Genomic DNA, 19,115 nt, shown 5'->3' on the forward strand with positions numbered 1-19,115 from the left:
AACATAGGTTGCTAAAATTCTAAATGGAATCTTGTGCTCTGCACTATGGAGATTTGTTGGCTTTCAAAAAGCAAGAAACTTGGATCAATTGTTCCACAACAGAAACTAGACCATGGAGGCATGATGCCATGCAACATATGATAGAATTAAATATAGTAGCAACAGACGACCAAGAGGATCATAAAGTAGAGAAGCTAGCAAAAGAACAACTGAGTCAGTTGAACTGAGCAGTGGGCAGCTGCAAGGGTTGGTAGATAAAAAACATGCTACTACTACTAGCGAATGGTAGTAGCTAAGATCGAGGAGATAGGCAGTCGTGACAGGGTTACCGTTGTGCGCTTGCTATACACGGCCACATCACTGACAACGAAAAATGTAGGCAAAAGGAGGCACCACTGCACTAGCAGCAGAGAAGCACTCTTAATTACTGAAGCAAGTAGCATGTGATGAGAAAGATTTAAGTTTATAAATAATAATTAGATAAAAAGATATAAGATATATTTAGAATATCAATACTAGCCGCGCATTTCGGGTCACCTCACTAGTTTCTGAGTAGTCAAGCATAATAGTAAATTTCCTGAATTTGATGCAGATTTGCCTGTGTTGTGAAAAGAACTGGTACTGCTACTTGTAACCTGATGTGTGTAATGATTAGTTTGTTGATGACCTCATTTGTAGTCGGTTATGTAGTTGTGAGCTGCAATGTGAGAGCAGAGTGCAACAATACTACCAAATGGTAGCAAAAAGTGTCCAAAACTGAGCAGCACCCCCTGTACCTGTACTAGAAGGGAATGCGGACAGGCAAGCAGGTAGAGTTGGCCCAGAGAAGAGATGGATACATAGAGAAAGGAGAGAGAGCGAGAGGGACAGCGATTGAAATTGAATGAAGGTCATTCCCTCCGTCGCTGTCCCATCCCATTGCCATCCATCATCCCAAGGAGGAGGAAGGTTGTGGAATAAATAAAAATGGAATCTTTGAGGAGGGAGGGATGGAGTTGACCTCACCACGATCCATGGAAGCAGCAAGTCAACTATTGGTAGGAGAGAGCGAGTAGATGAAAAACCAAACCGGCGGATCAAGATGAACAATCATCATCTACTAAAAAGGAAGAAGTTCACGTTACCCCCCCTTAAGTCTTTCTGAAGTCTAAGTTTCAACCCCAAAGTCTAAAACCGTTCAACTGAGGTCCCTAAACTCCTGAAACCGTGCACCCCCCGGCAGCCTTCCAGCCCGGTTTTGCGCCACGCTGGCCTCCACGTCAGCCCCTGGTCAGCATCTCTCACCTCCGCGTCTTCTCCGCCTTCCGTGCCTTCCTCCTCGCGCGCCACCACCTCCCTCCGCCCCACCGGGACGAGGAGGTGGGAGGATGGGGGCGTGCGCCCACACCACGCATCGCCGGTCACCGTCCTCGCGCGCGCGGGGGAGGGGAGAAATGACCCGATCCTTCCCAATGGGCAACTTCACGTCGTGCACGCTAGCGAGGACGGGCAGCGCCGGACCACTTCCTGGCGGACGCGCACGTGTTGCAACCAGGCGGCGGGTCGAGGCGCTCCCAGCGGACAAGGGCCTCGCGCACGGGGTGTTGTACGCCGCGCTCCCCATGAAGCGCCTCGACTCCCCCGTTGCGCCCGCCGACGTGGCGCGCTTGGCGGCCGCGATGGTCGCGAGCGGCAAAAAGGCGCAGGCGAGGAGGAGGCTGAGGCCTGCGTCGTCGCCCGCCGCCACGGCCAAGGTGGCCGCCGTCGTCGTTGTGCCGCCCGAGGGCAGGCAGGCGGCACCCCGCCGTCTCACCGCCACAGGTTTCAGACCCGCCGAGGGTGGGCGCAGCGGCGCAGCCACGAGTCTCCTCAGGTCCATGAGCACCGCCCACCGTCGGCCGACGCTCCCCGCAACCGGCCTGTGCGAGCCGTGCGCGGCCTGCCCCGGGCCGCCCATGCCTGCTGCGAGCAGCCCCCGCCCCCGCACTCCGCGAGTCGTCACGGGCGTCCATGGTGCAACCGCATCTGCTGGGGCTAATTGCAGGCGTCCATGGAGCAACTGCATCTGCCCAGGATAATTGCAGGCGTCCATGCTTGCCAAAACCAGCAGCTAGCATCCTCTCCTCCCTGTCTTCCTCCTCAAGAACTCAAGCGCCACCAGCTCAAATCCCCAACTCCAAGCACGATGCTTCCTGTTCCTGAAGATCTCAGCTCAAATATGCCGATCAAGCGTCACCCTCTTAACTTTGGTGAGACAAATTGAACCATATCATCACTGAATCATTTACCTACCCCACGAGATGCTGCTGCTGGGGCGGCGGCGGCTGCATCGGCAGCGGGGGCGTGACGAACTTCGCATCCGCCAGTGGTGCGGATGGGGCTGGGTCGAGGACATGGAGGCCGAGGCGGAGGGGGAGGATGGGTTGGCGGTGATGGAGGACACCGTGAGTTGCAGGTCCCAGTTGTGCGCGGCAGAGCACATGGAGCAGGGGTGCAGACTGGGCAGTGCCTCCCGCACGCTGGCGCCGCGGCGCCGCCGCTGCGCTCAACACCTTTCCCGGGCCTGGACCTCGGCGAGATGCTGTCCAGAGGCCGACGTGGAGGCCAGCGTGGCGCAAAACTGGACTGGAAGGGTGCCGCGGGGTCAAAATGCACGGTTTTATGAGTTTAGGGCATCAGTTGAACGGTTATAGACTTTGGGGTCAAAACTTAGATTTCAGAAAAAGAGTTGAGGGGGGTAACGTGGATTTCTTCTTTTTTTTAGAAATCTCCGGTTGATCTATCTGCGCTGGACTCCCCATTCATAGAGGAGGAAATCTGGGCTGCTATTAAGGAATGGCCGGTTGACAGGGCTCCTAGGCCGGACGGTTTCACCGGCGCTTTCTATAAAAGTTCCTGGCATATCATTAAGAGTGACATCTTGGCTGGGTTTCGAGCCTTCCACCAGGCCAATGGGGGTGGTTTCTCATGCCTCAACAATGGCCTTGTTATACTGCTTCCCAAGCGTCCTAGCGCTGCCACACCTAGTGACTTTAGGCCCATCGCAATGGTTCACAGCTTTGGCAAGCTTGTGTCCAAGGTCCTTGCGTGTAGGTTGGCGCCTCACATGAAGCTGCTAGTGGGAGCCAACCAGACGGCGTTCATTCGGGGTCGGTCGATCCTTGACAGCTTCAAGTATGTTCAGAGTGCAGCCGCCTTGTTCAGAAAGAAAAGGATTCCAAAGATGTTGCTGAAGCTTGACATCTCCAAGGCACTCGACATGCTCTCTTAGGCCTTCCTGCTTGAAGTGCTCCAGGCTCTGGGATTCAGTACCAGGTGGAGGGACTGGGTGGCCGTGTTGCTTGCCTCAGCGTTCTCCCGTGTACTAGTTAACGGTCTTCCTAGTCCCAAGATTTTTCATTGCCGTGGAGTGCGACAAGGCGACTCCCTCTCCCCGCTACTGTTTTGTCTTGGCCATGGACAGTCTGAGTCGGCTTGTCAGCAGTGCGGTGGAGGCAGGCGCACTGTAGCGCCTCGAGCTGCCTCAGGTGAAACACCATTGCAGCCTTTATGCTGATGATGCTATCCTCTTCGCTAGCCCAACTCTGACCGAGGCGTCGGCGCTCAAGATGCTGCTGCACATGTTCGGCGTTGCTTCTGGACTCAAGGCCAACAACAGCAAATGTTCCATCACTCCAATTTCTGCTACGAGCGAGGACCTGACCGAGGTAGCAGCAACGCTAGGCTGCGTGGTCATAGACCGATGGACCGTGCGGTGAACGGCGGTGAAGGGCAGTCGGGACCAGAGCTCGGATCGGGCGGCAGCTGTGACGTCCACTCCTGGATCGAGGGCGCAAGCGGCGACGGAAGGCGGGTTTGTTGGTTTGCGCCACAAAACCAAGGAGGCGGACGGCGGTTGAAGACGCCAAGTCGTGGAGGTGACGGGCGTCGACGGCGTCTAGGGCCTCGCTGCCAGGGTTCACCAAACCGGCCGGAACCGGTCCGGTTACCGCGGTTACCGGTCTAACCGGCCCGGACCGGTTCCGGTTCCGGCCGGTTTTAAACCGGCCCAAATTCAAATTTTAAATTTGAATTCTATAAAATGGAAAAATCCCAAAAAAATCTTAAAAATACTTCAAGTTGCGACGAATTTAATGATGTCAATTTTTTTCAAATATTCGTTCATTTAGTATACTTTGCGAGCATTTGAAGTTAAACAAAAAAAACGTGCATACAAAAGTATACAAATACAATGTAAAAGTAGTACAAAAAAAGATTGGAGGGTTCATTTAGGCTAAAATATGTTATACAAACATTCATTTAGTATACTTTGTGGATATTTGAATTTAAACAAAAAAAGAAAAAAAATTGAATTTAGCGGGTTACCAGTCAAACCGACCGGTTACCAGTCAAACCGACCGGTAACCGGTCAAACCGGACCGGTAAACCGGTCTAACTGGCCGGTTAGCCGTTCGAAACCGGTATAACTGCGGGTTTTGAATTCAAATTTGAGTTTGACCGGTTTTTACCGGTAACCGGTCAAACCGGACCGGTTAGCCGGAACCGGGCGCCGGCGGTTCGGTCCAAACGGTCGGATAAAAAAACCCTGCTCGCTGCGAGCGAGGAGGTGACGGGTGTCGGGCGGCGTCTAGGGCCGTCAGAAGGCCGAGGCGGGAACGGCGTCGAGGGCCACGGCGTGGAGGCAGGAATCTTCCCGCGCGTGAGGTTTTGGCGGTTTTCTCAAAACCGCCCACCTACCCGGGTTTCGCGGACCCTCCAAAACCGCGGACTGGATCTTCATCAAGACGGCGGCATCGTAGAGAAGACTTCGTTCCGAATAAAGAACCTCGGCCGTCGGATGAGATCGTGTACAGGGGGTGCTGCAGGCCAACCGGTCTGACCGGTCCCTGGCACCGGTCTGACCGGTCTAACCAACCGGTCTGACCGGTCCAGCGTACCGGTCTGACCGGTCCAGCGTACCGGTCTGACCGGTCCCGCGGGTATAAATATCCCTTCACTTGTGTTAGGTTGGGTGCGGCTTTGGTATTGTGTCCGTGAATTGTTCTATCTCCCAGGCCGCCGCCCCTGTGTTCCTCTCCCTCTATTCTTCTCTTTAGAGTAGATTTGGTTGATGGATTTGTGAGACCTTGTGTGGATTTGATTGGGAAAGGAGGCCCTAACATCCTCGTGCCCTCTGGGATTTTTGAATCAATCCCATCTCCTCGTTTTGTGCCCTTCTGTGATGGATTTTCGACTTCGTTTTTGGCGCACTTGATTGCGAGGAGGCTACGAGTTCTTTGCTGCGATTCCCGTGCTTCTAGCCCTGTCCTAAACCCTCTGGAATCACGAGCTCTTTTGAATTGGATTTATTGAGTTCTTGAGAAAACCCCAATCCTTCTTGATCTCCCCTCGAATTCTCAAGATTCTTTGATCTTTAGGACGAGATCTCTTGGGGATGTGTTCACGGGGTAGGGACGAAGCAATCCCCCAAGTTTCATCGATTTTCATGGTCATTTGGTCGAGATTCACCGTTTGAATCAAAGTTCTTCGGGGTTTTCTGGGTGCTGCCGGTCAGACCGGTAGGCAAGACCGGGCAGACCGGTCTGCTCGCTTTTGAACGGACTCGACCGGTCAGACCGGTCCAGGCAGAGAAGTCTGCTGTTTTCTCTCGATTCGCTTCCGATTTGCTTCGTGTTTTCGCTCACCATTCGAGGCCTTTTCTGTTGGTTTAGCTTTTCTATAGCTACTCCAAACTTTGGTCAGAACGCTTGAGTGCTTGGGTGATTTTCGGGATATAGGCCGACGATTCAAATTTTGAAAGAAATTTTGATCGGCTCTCATTCACCCCCCCTTTGGTCGCCGGCTTCGGTCCCTCAATTGGTATCAGAGCCAGGTTGAGGTTTTCAGTACCTTAACCAGTTCGAAAACCACTCGGCGACCATGACGAGTCTTGGTAAGATCCCGGTGTTTTCCGGCGAGGACTATGCCTACTGGAAGGTTCGCATGAGAGCCTTCCTGCAGAGCATGGGAGCCGATGTCTGGGAGATTACCACGAACCACCTTTACGAGGTGTTTGCTGTTCGGACCACACCTCTCCAGGTGACCCAGCACGAGGCTAACGCCAAGGCCGTCAATGTCTTGTTCGCTGGCGTTTCTCGTGCGGAGTTCTCACACGTCCAGGTTTTTCAGGAAGCCCACAAAATTTGGACGTGCCTTGAGAACTACCACGAGGGTACACCTCAGGTAAAGGCCAGACTGTTCGAGACTCACCGGCGTGAGTACGAGAACTTCACACAGGAGCCGGGTGAGAGCATTGACTTGATGTTCAGTCGTTTTCAGTCGATTGTGAACAAAGTCAATGCGAACAGATCTGCTGGAGCCCTTGAGTACACAGAGCACGAGAAGGCTCTCAAGTTGCTCTACGCACTTGACTGCTCTGTGTGGGATCTCAAGGTGAACACGATTATTGAGTCTGCAGGCTATGAGACTCTGATCATGAACGAGCTTTTCAGCAAGCTCAAGGCCACGGAGGTGGATAACCAGACACGAGCCAAGCTCAATGGTGCCCCTCCTTCCAAAAGCGTCGCTCTTGTGACTGGCCCAGGTGGATCGAGCTCTAACGCTAACTCTGCTCTTGGCTTTTCTCTTGCCTCTTTGCCTTCTGTTTCAGATGAGTAGCTGGAGACGCTGGGCGACGATGACTTGTGCCTCCTGATCAGCAAGTTCCAGCGTGTCTACCACAACAGGTAGAGGAAGAAGAACCCCGGGTGCTACAACTGCGGTGATCTGAACCACTTCGTCGCCGATTGCCCCAAGAAGTCCGGCGATGGCCAGAACAACTCCTTCGACTACTACCGCCACCGTGACCGCGACGAGGGAGGCTCCAACAAGGAGCGTCAGCGCCACAAGCACCGCAGTCGTGACCAGGGAGGACGCTTCGACAAGGAGTCGCTCAAGAAGCGCTTCCAGTACAAGGCCAAGAAGCGGGAGAAGGCCTTCCTGGCGCAGCTCAGCGACCTCGACAAGAGCTCCGACACCGACCGCTCTTCTTCACCGACCTCCGACGACGACGACAAGAAGAAGAAGAAGCGGGACAAGGAAGCCACCGGCTTCATCGGCCTTTGCTTGGCGGCCGGTCGGCGCAAGAGCTTCTGCACTATGGTGGGCGAAGCCGATGGTGCTCGTGCGTCTTCGGGTGGACATGCTACACCGACGCACTCCGGCTCTTCTCCTGGATCCGAGAGCGATTCAGAGGTAAACTCCACGATCGACCTGCTTGATACAGAGGTTAGGGAGTTGTACGCCGCTCTCGACAACCAGAAGAGGCTGCTTAAGGAAGCAGCTAGAGAGCGTAGAAAGTTTAGGGCTGAGCTGGCTTGTGCTAGGGAGAAATCTAGTGAGGATGAGTGCGCTGGCTGCATATCTCACATGAATGATCTTATTGCTCTCCATGCCAAGCATGATGAGAACGTCGCGAACTTAGATATTGCTAAGATTTCGCTTTCTGACATGTCTCACGAGCTGGCCAAGGCCAAGCATGAGCTTGAACTTGTCAAGGACGCTCCCATTGTTAGTGATGTGCTTGAATGCGATGAGTGTCCTATCTTCAAGTCTGATCTAGCTTCTTTGCAGTCCAAGTTTGCTACTGTTTGTTTGTGAACTAGAGGAGCTTAGATCTAGGCCTGCTTTGCTTGGCGCTTGTAAGCTTTGTCCCACGTTTAGGTTGGAGCTAGAGGAGAAGAACGCTTTGATCAAGTCTTTTGGAAAGACTAAGGTCGTAGAGTCTAGCCCACCTATTGACTGCTCTGTTTGCCCTGGTTTGATTGCTGATCTGGATAGTCTTGCGGTAGAGAAAGCCAACTTGGAGAATGAGAATACCTATCTTAGGGCGATTCTGAGTTGGGTTTCTAGCAGTGAGCCGCAGTTGGGCATGATGATTAAGCAGTTCAAGCGTGGTGATGGGTTTGGGGTCGGTTACACATACATGAATTCAGACTTTGACAGGTTGTATGGTAAGATTGGCAAGGCTGCTGGAAACACTGCTAGCACGAGCACACAGCCTTCGCTTGTTGACCCCGCGGATGGTGTGCTTAAAGAACCACCGAAAGCACCTCCGCAGAAGCAGGTTTGGGTTCCAAAGCCCAATGCGCTGAGAAACCCCCTCGACACGCTCCCTGCTGCCACAGCCCAGGTTGCCCAGAAGAAGAGGGCCGCTCCTCCCCGTTCGCAGGCTAGGCCTCCACCTCCCAAGTGTGAGGTGAGGTACCACTGCGAGTTCTGTGACAGGGAAGGTCACCTGGAGGAGTTTTGCTTCAGGAGGAAGCGGGCTATGAGGAGAGAGCAGGAGAGACGGAACGCGGACATGTACTCTGCTCGGGTGCATGGTCCTTCTCGGCGTGGTGATAGGCGAGATGCTAGGGCGCGCCGTGTAGGTGGAGGTCAGGGAGACGGTGGTGGTTACCATGCTCCAGCGGGTGGTCGCTTTGCCGGTCGTGCTCCTGGTCGTTTTCAGTACAGCTATGGACCACGGGACCGAGGCTTTGGAGGAGGTTTTGAGGCTCCACGCTTTCCTCGCGGTGGTGTTCGTCAGTCACGCGGTAGACGGGACGGGGGATACGCTTTGTCTGGTTTTGCTAACCCTTCTGTAGAGCAAATGGCTCGACACTGGTTTGCTTCTCACTTTGCTAACCCCAGTGTGGATACATTTGCTCACCCTTTGTCTCACTACTGATGTGCAGGTCGGAGGCTTGGAGAACAGGTGGATCATGGACTCCGGTTGTTCGTGCCACATGACTGGAAATGACAAATGGTTCTCCAGCCTCACCCCGATGCGCTCAAAGAAGTACATTGTGTTCGGAGATAATGGAAGAGGAAAGGTACGTGGACTTGGCGCTGTTCGAGTTTCTGATCGCTTTACCCTGAGAGAAGTTGCTTTGGTTTCGAATCTTGGCTTTAATTTGCTCTCTGTTTCGCAACTTCTTGATGAGGGGTTTGAGGTTCGCTTCAAGGAGGGTTGCTCGCGTGTTCTGGATTCCAGGGGAGATTTGGTTTGCCGGATTACACCTCGTGATAGTGTTTTCTTGGTTGACTTATCTGGAACTCCTTTTGGCCCTTCTCATTATTTGATGGCTGGTCCGTCTTCTGATCTGTGGAAGTGGCATAGGAGACTTGGACATTTGAGCTTTGACTTGTTGTCGAGACTGAGCTCACTTGGCCTGATCCGAGGATTGCCCAAATTGAAGTTTGAAAAGGACCTTGTTTGCCATCCGTGTCGCCACGGGAAGATGATTGCCACTTCACATCCGCCTGTTAATCAGGTGATGACCTCTCACCCTAGAGAGTTGCTACACTTGGACACTGTTGGTCCTTCTCGGGTGATGTCTGTTGGTGGGAAGTAGTATGTTCTTGTGATTGTGGACGACTTTTCTCGCTATTTTTGGGTCTTTTTCATGAGAACCAAGGATGAGGCTTTCGAGTTTGTTCGAGACTTGATCTTGAGGTTGAAAAACGAGCTACCCCAGGCCATGAGAGCGATTCGCAGTGATAATGGCACAGAATTCAAAAACGCTCGTTTTGACGCCTTTTGCAGTGGTCAAGGGCTTGAACACCAGTATTCTTCTCCCTACACTCCACAACAGAATGGAGTTGTAGAGCGGAAGAATCGGACGCTGGTTGAGATGGCGAGGACGATGCTCGATGAGCATAGGACTCGTCGCAAATACTGGGCTGAGGCGGTTAACACCGCTTGTTACGTGTCCAACTGCATTTTCTTGCGTGCTTTCATGCACAAGACTTCTTATGAGTTGCGGTTTGGACGCCAGCCCCGTGTTGACCATCTCAGAGTTTTCGGTTGCTGGTGCTTTTGTGCTGAAAGATGGAAATCTTGATAAGTTTGAGTCTCACTCGTCTGACGGTATTTTTCTCGGTTATGCTTCTCACTCTAGAGCATACCGTGTGCTGATTATTGATACTAACATCGTCAGAGAGACTTGTGAAGTCACATTCGACGAGACTGCACCGTGCAATTCTTCTGTTTTTGAAGTTGCAGGAGATGATGAGCTCGGCACCTCCATCTTTGAAGATGAGGAGGAAGAAGCTGCAGATGGTGACACTGAGGCTACCACGCGTGCTGTGGACCCAGCTATCTCTGCAACGAGCTCGGACGATGACGACGGCCCCGACCCGACTACGTCTACTTCCCGGGGACTGTTCGAGGAGGTGACTCAGGCTTCACCAGCTGCACCTGTGGAGACACCAGCTTTGGTTGAGGAGGAAGCGACTTTGACACGGGAAGCACCGCGACACATTCAGCGCCGCCATCCACCTCAACAGATGCTAGGTGATCTCAACGAGCGAGTCACCAGATCCAAGGTAACAAGTATCGCTGGCTTTCGTCATTCAGCGTTTGTTGCCTCTTTTGAGCCCAAAGATATTGGACACGCTCTTTCTGATTCTAATTGGGTCAATGCCATGCATGAGGAACTTGAAAATTTTGAAAGAAACCAAGTTTGGGTCTTAGTCAAGCCTCCACCTGCTGTAATCCCATCGGAACGAAGTGGGTTTTCAAAAACAAGCAAGGTGAGGATGGGTTGGTTGTTCGAAAAAAGGCTCGTCTTGTTGCCCAGGGGTTTTGCCAAAAATGAGGGTATTGATTTTGAGGAGACTTTTGCCCCTGTTGCTCGTTTGAAAGCTATTCGAATCTTTCTTGCATTTGCTGCTTCCAAGGGTTTTAAGGTTTTCCAAATGGATGTTAAATATGCCTTCTTGAATGGCTTTATCGAAAAAGAGATTTATGTGAAGCAACCTCCTGGTTTCGAAAATCCCAAGTTTCCAAACCGTGTTTATAAACTTCAGAAAGCTCTTTACAGTTTGAAACAGGCACCTAGAGGTTGGTATGATAGATTGAAAACCTTTTTGCTGGCTCAGGGCTTTAAAATGGGATGTGTTGATAAAACTTTGTTCCTCATGCGATCTGGCACTGATTTTCTTTTAGTTCAGATATACGTGGATGATATTATCTTTCGTGGCTCTTCTCACGCCCTTGTCTCCAAGTTTTCTGAGCAGATGTCCAGGGAGTTCGAGATGAGCATGATGGGTGAGCTGCAGTTCTTCCTCGGGCTGCAGATCAAGCAAACTCCTCAGGACACTTTTGTCCATCAAGACAAGTACACTAGAGACTTGCTGCGGAAGTTCGACATGAGTGACTTGTCTCCTCAGCCGACTCCGATCAGCACATCTACGGCGCTTGATGAGGACTTGGACGGCGAGGCGGTGGACCAGAAGGAGTACAGGAGCATGATCGGCTCTCTCCTGTACCTGACGGCGATGCGACCGGACATCCAGTTCGGCGTCTGCCTCTGCGCGCGGTATCAGGCTTCGCCGCGCACCTCCCACAGGCAGGTGGTGAAACGCATCTTCAGGTATCTGAAATTCATCTCTGAATTTGATCTTTGGTATTCTGCAGATTCTTCTCTAGTTTTGGTGGGTTTTTCTGATGCCGATTTCGATGGGTGTCGGTTGGATCGCAAGTCGACATCTGGCACTTGTCAATTTCTCGGTACATCTTTGGTGTCTTGGTCCTCTCGCAAGCAGGCTGGCGTAGCGCTTTCTTCCACAGAAGCTGAGTATGTTGCCGCTGCTAGTTGCTGCTCCCAGATACTTTGGATGAAACAAACCTTGCAGGATTATGGCTTGAGTTTCGGTAGGGTTCCCATCTTTGTAGACAACCTGTCAGCCATTAGCATTCCAAAGAACCCTGTCCTACACTCCAGAACCAAGCACATAGACATCCGATTCTATTTCCTGCGAGACAACCATGAGAGATGACACATAGACCTGATCCATGTCCCTTCAGAGAGGCAAACCGCATATATCCTCACCAAACCGCTAGAGCAGGACACCTTTGCTCGCTTGCAAGGGGAGCTTGGGGTTTGTTACCCTTTTTGATCGCTGACTTTTCTTTGGTTAGCTTTGTAGGTCTTGTTTGCTCTTTTTTTTGTTTCCTAGGTTTGGTAGTTGCATTGTGCATATGTATTGTACATGTTTGCATTTTGCATTGTCTCACTTGCACTAGCATTCTTGTATACACTGCTATGATCTTCTAGTACCTGCTAGTGTGAGTTGATAAATTTGATCATGTATAGCTTGCTCCACTGTGTATATGACATCATCTGAGTTAAGCTATTTTGATTTGAAAAACTGAAAACATGATCACCCTATTTTGGCTACTAGCATGTTAGGGCGTGTTGATATGCTTTGCTATCTTATTCATGCTAGTGTGGCTTTTCGTTCAGCAATTCATACTTCAAATGATCTAAATCTGATAAATTTGCTTGAACTGTTCTTGAAATGGATTGAAAAGATCCAGGTGGGATTGCTTGTCGCACTGATCGAGCTTTTGGGACGGCTCACTTTGCACTTGTGAGAACCCGGGCAAGGCTGTGCATGACTGAAACGAGTACTTTAAGCTTCTGATTGTCTTTTGGCATAGGCTTGGTCTCGTTGCTAAGTAAAGCTTGACAAGCTTTCAACCCCTGGCATTAAGAATTGCATGATATAAATTTGATTGAAAAATGAATGTTGGCAACTTGTTTTGGCTGGTTTGGCTCACCTGTATGAGTTTGATTAGCACTGCTTTCCATTCCCTACTTGTTAGTGCTGGATCATGGGTGATGCTTTTATTTCTCCTAAACTGAACTAGCCTAGCTCTAGACTAATATGATATACTCTGTTGAGCTAGATGCAGGTCTTGTTTATGGATGCACACGTGCTTGTGACTAGATATTGCTCATATCCTTGTATCTCTGAATGCTTTCACTTACACCTCCTGTATTGCATTCATTGCATAGCATCTGTTCAGGGGGAGTTTTAGCTTCAGGGGGAGCTTTAGGTCTTTTTAGGCTTGATGTGTGCATGTGCCAACAAGGGGGAGAATTTTGAGAGAAGTGATCGAACAAGGGGGAGACTTATTTGATTTTTGAAAAACTTGTTGTGCACAGGGCTTCGAGAGTGCATCATTTTGGGAGAGTTGCACTTGTGAGAGGGAAAAGCTTTGCTTGTGGAGTTTCTGCTTTGTTCTTGGCTCCTGGTTTTCCTCGTTTTGCATGACTGCGTCGAGCGTTACCTCTGTCTTTGAGGAGTCATGTTTTGGCTTTTGATCGATTGCGTCGAGCCTTTGTCCTTGTCTTAGGGGATCGATTTTGCTTGAGTAAGTGACTGTTCCTGCCTTTCTGAGCCTTTTGTCACTTGCTTGTGCATCTTTGTTCTTTTCTGGTTTCACTTCTCTTGGTTCATTTGTGGTGTGTTGACAATGCACTCATCAAGGGGGAGATTGAGGAATGTTGAGTACTCTATTTTGCTTGTGATGAGTGAATTGTCAACCGTGCGGTGTGATCGTGCGCTTGGTCTTTGGATTGTAGGAACACGGGCGTGGAGTGTTGACGGGGAGCTGCCATGGAGGTGCTGTGGCCGATGGACCGTGCGGTGAACGGCGGTGAAGGGCAGCCGGGACGGGAGCTCGGACCGGGCGGCAGCTGTGGCGTCCACTCCTGGATCGAGGGCGCAAGCGGCGACGGAAGGTGGGTTTCTTGGTTTGCGCCACAAACCCAATGAGGCGGACGGCGGTTGAAGACGCCAAGTCGTGGAGGTGACGGGCGTCGCTCTCGAGACTGACGGAGGTGACGGGCGTCGACGGCGTCTAGGGCCTCGCTGCGAGCGAGGAGGTGACGGGCGTCGGGCGGCGTCTAGGTCCGTCAGAAGGCCGAGGCGGGAAGGCGTCTAGGGCCACGGCGTGGAGGCGGGAATCTTCCCGCGCGTGAGGTTTTGGCGGTTTTCTCAAAACCGGCCACCTACCCGGGTTTCACGGACACTCCAAAACCGCGGACTGGATCTTCATCAAGACGGCGGCATCGTGGAGAAGACTTCGTTCCGAAGAAAGAACTTAGGCCATCGGATGAGATCGTGTACAGGGGGTGCTGCAGGGCAACCGGTCTGACCGGTCCCTGGCACCGGTCTGACCGGTCTAACCAACCGGTCTGACCGGTCCCGCGGGTATAAATACCCCTTCACTTGTGTTAGGTTGGGTGCGGCTTTGGTATTGTGTCCGTGAATTGTTCTATCTCCCAGGCCGCCGCCCCTGTGTTCCTCTCCCTCTATTCTTCTCTTTAGAGTAAATTTGGTTGATGGATTTGTGAGACCTTGTGTGGATTTGATTGGGAAAGGAGGCCCTAACCTCCTCGTGCCCTCTGGGCTTTTTGAATCAATCACATCTCCTCGTTTTGTGCCCTTGTGTGATGGATTTTCGACTTTGTTTTTGGCGCACTTGATTGCGAGGAGGCTATGAGTTCTTTACTATGATTCCCATGCTTCTAGTCCTGTCCTAAACCCTCTGGAATAACGAGCTCTTTTGAATTGGATTTATTGAGTTCTTGAGAAAACCCCAATCCTTCTTGATCTCCCCTCGAATTCTCAAGATTCTTTGATCTTTAGGACGAGATCTCTTGGGGATGTGTTCACGGGGTAGGGACGAAGAAATCCCCCAAGTTTCATCGATTTTCGTGGTCATTTGGTCGAGATTCACCGTTTGAATCAAAGTTCTTCGGGGTTTTCTGGGTGCTGCCGGTCAGACCGGTAGGCAAGACCGGTCAGACCGGTCTGCTCGCTTTTGAACAGACTCGACCGGTCAGACCGGTCCAGGCAGAGAAGTCTGCTGTTTTCTCTCGATTCGTTTCCGATTTGCTTCGTGTTTTCGCTCGCCATTCGAGGCCTTTTCTGTTGGTTTAGCTTTTCTATAACTACTCCAAACTTTGGTCAGAACGCTTGAGGGCTTGGGTGATTTTCGGAATATAGGCCGACGATTCAAATTTTGAAAGAAATTTTGATCGGTTCACATTCACCCTCCTCTGATCACCGACTTCGGTCCCTCAACTCTGTTGCTCGCCGGCTTCCGTCTGCCCATGGGCCTCTCATGGCGAAGAGCGAAAGGCTAATTTGGGTGAAGTCCGTTCTCACAGTGGTACCGCTCTATGCTATGATGGCTGACCGCTTGCCACCTTGGGCACGCAAAGAAATCGAGGCCATTTGCAGGAGGTTTTTCTGGGCCGGGAATGACCCGTCGGTCCGTGGCAAGTGTGTCGTCGCTTGGCCGGTGGTTGCAAGGCCCACTGTTCTGGGCGGTTTTGGTGTAGCGGCCGGACTTGAGGCTTACCAGCATGGCCTTGCAAGTTAGGTGGCTGTGGTTGTAGAAAGCTGATGACGACCGTGCTTGGTCGGGGCTCCAGCTCAAGGTGCAGGATGACGTATGAGCATTCTTTGCAGCTTCTACCTACGTCCAACTGGGGAACAGGAACTCCACGCTATTCTGGGTGGACAACTGGATTAATGGTCACTCAGTGGCCGTCATTGCTCCAGCGCTGCTTGGCTCAGTTCATAGGAGAGCAAAGCGCTCCCGGACAGTGGCCGAGGCTCTCACGGGAAGACGATGGGTGCAAGACATATCTGGGGGCTGTCAGTGGCGGCCATCACCGGTTACCTTCGCCTTTGGGATGCCGTCGCTAACATCCAGCTCAGTGATTTGGAGGACAAGACGATTTGGAAGTGGACCGCTGATGGTCAGTACAGTGCCAAATCAGCTTACAGGATGCTCCACTCCGGGTCTGTGGGATTCCCCGAGTTCAATCAAACTAATCTGGGATACCTGGGCACCTCTTCGTTTCAAGATATTCCTCTGGCTTGCGTGCCGGCGGCGATTATGTACAGCAGACAGGCGGCAGCGACATGGGCTTGAGGCTAGAGCTCTTTTCCACCTATGTGACTCAGCCTGAGTCCCGTCTCCATCTCTTTGTCAAGTGTAGTTTCGTGACAAGAATTTGGACAGCAATCTGTGATTCACTAGGCCAGCCTAGGCCTTGTGCGAGCAATTGTGGCTCCATCGACAGCTTCTGGCGCCGCGCTAGGAGGAGATGGCCTGGTGAGCTGCGCAAGGGTTTCGACTCCCTCTTCTTGATTGTGGCCTGGCAAGTGTGGAAGGAGCGGAATGCTCGTTGCTTCAGAGGCGAGTCGGCAGCTATATCCCACTGGCTTAGGACTTCCTTCGATGTTGCGACACTTTGGGTCCGAGCAGGAGCGGTCGCCTGGGTAGTGTTTTACGTGAATAGTCCCGTATATGCTTGATTGTATGGCCAAGGTCCCCTCCCTTGGTCGAGTTTTTGTAATCTGTACAAACTCTTCTGCTTAATACAATGATAAGCTCTCCTGCATATTCAAAAAAAAAACCTCACCCTTTACTACTATCGAGCGGAGCCTGCGGCTTTTTATCTCCTTCCTTTTGTGGTGTCCGACTGTCCGAGACTACCCCATCGCCGATCGTCCCCTCACTCTCCCTCCCCGGTGACGTCTTCCTCCCTCCCCATCCATCTACTCCACCACCCGTCCCCATAGAGGACACGCGGATGCGTAAGGGTGCAGACGGTTGCAGAAACAGGCAGTGCGGCCAGCTCGGTCGGGGTAGCGCAAGGGGCGCGGCTTTACGCCCTGGTGGCTATGGATTGGAGTGCGGCGGGCAGCTGCAATGGCAGCGCCGCTGGGACGCTGCGCGGCAGCCTACGGGCGCTCAAGTTTCTCTTGCTGGCGGCGGTCCGGTCGGCGGTGCGAGCTAGTTGCGCAGCGGGTCCGGGTCCGGGTCCGGCCGGCTGGCCGCCCGCCCGCCGCCATGAGATTAGGAGCAGTTGGCGATGGACCGGTGAAGGGAGAGGAAACTGTGGAATTGTATTTGAGTGGCCCAATCCAACACCCAACTCGGCCCGGCCCCACATGGCCCATCATTCAAAACTTCTACTTCCCACCCTGAATTAACGGCTCGACCATTGGCCCCCAACTTGGCCATCGCAGCATTGATCGGTTCTTGGAACATGTTGTGCTCATTTTTGGGAGTCGGCGCGGCACGGTGCGGGTTACAATAGTGCCACAGCAGAATATTTAAGTCGGCACAGGAACTAACCCGCGCCGCGCCGCGCCGCGCCGACTCAACAATGTAGTTCTAGCATCAACTTCTGCTCCAACATCATGAACTTCATCTGCTTGGACTGAACTGATGGAGATGGGTCCCGTGTGGCAATTTTCAGGACCGACTCCGAGTCGTATCGGCTCCGGATGAGCCGATCCAGAGTCCGTTCAGGATTCAACCCATCGGGTCAAGCTCGGAAGCTTGCATAAGGTATGCCAGTTGGACCTTAATCCGGGTTCAGATACTTGATCCGCAAGCAATTAGAGTCCTCATGGGCCTTTATGTGGTCAAAGCCTGTTAGTGGAGACTATATATATGCATGAGGGGGCATGGCTTCGGGTGACCTAATTGGTGCGTGTGAGAGCCATCGCAGAAAAGGTTTCTATGAAACCCTAACCGTGCTCCAGTCCAATCTCTCAAGATCCTCCGCCAAGTTCGTGGTGCTAGCACGCCAGAACTCGGTGTCACCTTCCCGCACGTATGGATACCATAGAGGCGTTGCTGTGACTGCTACGCTGATCAACCGACTGGTTTTGAGGGCGGCCGAGTGGTTCTTGATCGAGATCGGCTCAAGGAATCGGCATCAGCTCTTCGTGACTGCAACCACTCAGCGCACGACGTCAGGCACTCAGCTGCTTCAACTTATCTTCCATTGTACTGCGCGTCTAGTGGTAACGACCCGCAGGACCGCCGTTGCTTTCTCGCTGTAGCGGCTTCATAAGCGCTACTTTGGTAGAACACGTCGTACGCCTAACTTATTTTTGCAGGGTGTGATGTGAAATGGTATGGCCTCAATGTCATGTGATGATGTATGTGATGATTTGTGCGGCCTGCGTGTCGCAAGTTAACACAACCGGGTTGAGGTTGCACCATTATTGTATAACGACCTGCGTGTCGACTTGTGATGTTTGAATCCTCATGTAATTATTTCACTAGCTATTAGATGTAGTAGCTTAGTATCTTTTCATGGAGTCTTCAATCATGATGGCGATGATGATCACCACAAGACAGGACGGATGGCAATGGAGGTCACCTAGGAGCCATGGCGATGGAGCCCATTGTGATGCAAGAGGCCATACTATTCACAATATAATATGATTATATGCCTGTGATGTTTATTTTTCTATCATACTATTCTTTCATGCTTTTACATATGGTGGATGCTTTAATCATGATAGAATAGCTTCCCTCAGAAAAGATTGAGTTTTTTATGCCTTTTACCAATAGTTGTACCTATAAATTTTGATCGTTGTGTGGTAGGTTTACCAAAGTAGAGTACCCTCAGCTATCACTTTTGTATAGGGTGGATGTCGGACATTCACAAGCATAGTATTGGTTTACTCAGCAAAACTATCAAAACAGTTTTGGGCTTTAAGGCATAGGGTTGGGGCCGGGGCATTGGATGCCACCCAACAAACAAGAGTCGCATAGAGATGTGATTAATAATTTGTTACTTATCTGTATCACTACTTTTCTAGCCGTGATGCTAAAGCTCACTAGAATTTTAGTGATTATGGATCTTGAACCACTATATGTCGTTAGAGGGAAGATGACTTTGATATAGTAGGTTGTCTTTTGTTAAATCAGTTAATGAAAGTCTTTACATAAACTTAGTGCTGAAATCTTGCTTTACTTTAATATTGTAGATCATGTCTGCCAGTAACAATTCCTCTTTCAATTTGCGTTCTGTTCTTGAGAAAGAAAAGTTGAATGGAACAAACTTTATTGATTGGTACCGCAACCTGAGAATTGTTCTCAGGCAAGAGAAAAAGGAGTATGTTCTTGAGCAGCCATATCCTGATGATCTCCCTGACAATGCAACTGCTGCTGATCGCAGAGCTTATGAGAAGCACTGCAATGACTCACTTGATGTCAGCTGTCTGATGCTCGCCACCATGTCCCCTGATCTGCAGAAGCAGTATGAGCATGCGGATGCTCATACCATGATCGAGGGGCTGCGTGGGATGTTTCAGAACCAAGCCAGGACTGAGAGGTTTAATATCTCAAAGTCTTTGTTTGCGTGCAAGCTGGCAGAAGGTAGCTCGGTCAGTCCTCATGTGATCAAAATGATTGGTTACATTGAGACTTTGGACAGACTTGGTTCTAAACTTCACCAAGACTTGGCTACTGATGTTATTCTCCAGTCGCTCCCGGC

The sequence above is a fragment of the Panicum virgatum genome, chromosome 8K (assembly GCF_016808335.1).
Source record: "Panicum virgatum strain AP13 chromosome 8K, P.virgatum_v5, whole genome shotgun sequence".
Taxonomy (NCBI): Eukaryota; Viridiplantae; Streptophyta; class Magnoliopsida; order Poales; family Poaceae; genus Panicum; species Panicum virgatum.